This window comes from Ovis aries, chromosome 2 (assembly GCF_016772045.2).
Source record: "Ovis aries strain OAR_USU_Benz2616 breed Rambouillet chromosome 2, ARS-UI_Ramb_v3.0, whole genome shotgun sequence".
Taxonomy (NCBI): Eukaryota; Metazoa; Chordata; class Mammalia; order Artiodactyla; family Bovidae; genus Ovis; species Ovis aries.
The window spans coordinates 116,416,764-116,419,304 of NC_056055.1; the positions used below are offsets into that span (position 1 = coordinate 116,416,764).

Sequence of the window (2,541 nt, forward strand, 5' to 3'; positions counted from 1 at the left end):
GGCATCCTCTCCTCCCCAACAGACTGCTCCCCAAGCAACTGACATCCAAAGTAAGTACCCCTGCAGGAGCCAATATGCTTGCTCTACACTCTCATCCACCTCTCCAAACCTGCCTCCTGCCTTGCAGAGCTTACAGGCAGCGGAAGACCTCACCACTCTCCACTCTCCCTCCCTCTCTATCTCTCTCTCCCCCATCTCCACCCATCCCTCAATTAATCTAACAGTTAAAACAGAAAACTTACTTATGTCTGCAATATTTCAGTGTGAGTGTAAATCTCCTGAAATAAGCAGCTGCTGGGTTTTTTCTAGGCGAGCACCTGCCCCTGTGTTTGTCACATGGTGACACCAGGGCTCATCTTACACAATAAAGGCCTCTGCAGAAGCCCTACACATTTTCATCCAAGGCTACAAAGGTGAAGCTCTGACATTAGGGTGCAGGGAGGATGCAGGGAGGGGGATTAGGCATGCGTGTATGAGTCCAATTCAGCACATCTGTCCATTCACAGGAATGTTAAGGGATTACAGTGTTTCACCTCTCAGTGCTTTTAACTTTGTGCCATTCTTTCCTTTCTACTTTAGGCTAGTTTCTATTTAGGCTATAAGGCTCAGTCCAGTTGTCTCCCCCGGAAAACTTCCTCTAACTTCTGTCTCCTGGGCTTCAATAGTACCCTCATGCACCACTCAAAAGGGAGTGCTGTCACTCCTTAGCTTTTCTCAAGATAGCTTCTTAATTTACTTTTGTATCTTCAGCATACATACTTTTGTATCCCCATCATGGCACTTTTCTGGTGGTTCAGAAGGTAAAGAATCTGCCTGCAATGCAGGAGACCTGGGTTCAATCCCTGGGCCAGGGAAGATCCTCTGGAGAAGGGAATGGCCACCCACTCCAGTATCCTTGCCTGGAGAATTCCATGGACAGAGGAGCCTGGCGGGCTACAGTTCATGGGATCACAAAGAGTCAGACAGCAGACTGAGTGACTAACACTTTCACTTTTACCCACAGCATAGTTCTTGCCACATAGGATGTGCTCAGTAAATGTTTACTGCAGTGAATTGAAAAGGTACAGAGTTATCTGTTCACAGCCTTGAGGTTCCAATAGGAAAATGGACACTGTTGCTATTTCTCCCTTAATTTTGACTTCTAGGTGTTAACGGTGCCATTTGTCATAGTAAGACACAGTAAGATTTGCTGTAAGAACCACTGGGCTTGAAACAATAAAGACATGAAGCTGATTTTTTACCCATTTCCTCTGTATGACAAAGAAAGACTTGAAAATAGTTAAAGAATATGAAACGAGATTCATGTGTTCCCTTTAAATACCAGTTTCTGTGTAGTGACCATTTTACTCCTGACTCTGTGACATCAGATGGGGTATTCACTATTTGAAATAATCTGCAATTTCAACAATATTTTCTCTGCTTGAAGGCAATCAGAAGAAAGACTCTTGAAAAAAAAATCTCAGAAGAAAAAATTGAAAAGTGAGAAAGAAGTATATCTAAAAACCAAGTCAGAAGAATCTTTTGCATCAAATGAGCCAAATAAGCATCCAGTTAAGATGTCCTTCCTGAACATGCAGAATTACTCAAATCATCTGCCTTGGCAAAGCCACCAGATCCAAAACCAGAAAGTGTACAAAATAACATACTAACTCTTAGTCCAGTTAAATAAGATACCAGAAAACCAGAATCCACCTTGGAAACATTAGTTAACCATGACATGGATATAGGTGGTTTGCACACATTTTTTGAGAATCTAAATTCTACGGCTATTACTTTGATAACTTCAAATTCAGAGGGTATTCAGCAGCCTTTGGAAACCCAAGTAGTGCTTGAAATAATTACCAATTATCTTGCTAACCCACACTTCACAAATGATTCTGTGGAAATTAAGTCAGCACAGAAAAATGCATTCATATTCAGCACAATTACTCCAACAGTGAAGAATTAAACAGATAAAGAATCTGTTATTACAATTTTTGTACAAAACCTACAATTAATTCTTTTATACCTGCCCAAGAAACAGTGGAAATGGACATTAAAGACCTTGACATTGAAGACTCAAATAAAGATATTATAGACTTTGAGACAGATGTTTTACAGATTGAGCATTTTTACTGCAGACCAATGTAAATAAGGAATATCCTTGGCAGAAAGTCTAAACTACATTCAAAGATAACTCCTTGAGTTACAAGAACAGAAAACTCTAGGGAGATTGAAGTCTTTAGAAGCTCTTATAAGGCAGCTAAAACAGGAAAACTGGTTATCTGAAGAAAATTGTAGAAAGTCATTTCACAACATATGAAGTTATTATATAGAATAGAGAGGTTTTAAAGTTTGTGACTTTTACATAAGGTTTTTTTTTTTTTTTGCCAAACCAAATTATATGTAAAGTGAACTTATTCCTGTGTAAAATTCTTACCTTAATGAAGCTAAGAAAGTGTTCTAATGTTATGAACTTCATCCTGTCTTTGTTATGCTCATTTTTGAGAAAAAACTAGAGAGTTGTTGGGTAGAAGACATTTCATCACTTCTTAACATTCC

At 39.3% G+C, this 2,541-nt stretch overlaps 1 pseudogene; it reads left to right on the plus strand.

The window, feature by feature from the left end:
* The first annotated feature begins 1,190 nt into the window (after positions 1–1,190).
* On the plus strand, positions 1,191–2,315 carry LOC101117569 (THAP domain-containing protein 5-like; annotated as a pseudogene).
* Positions 2,316–2,541: the final 226 nt, after the last annotated feature.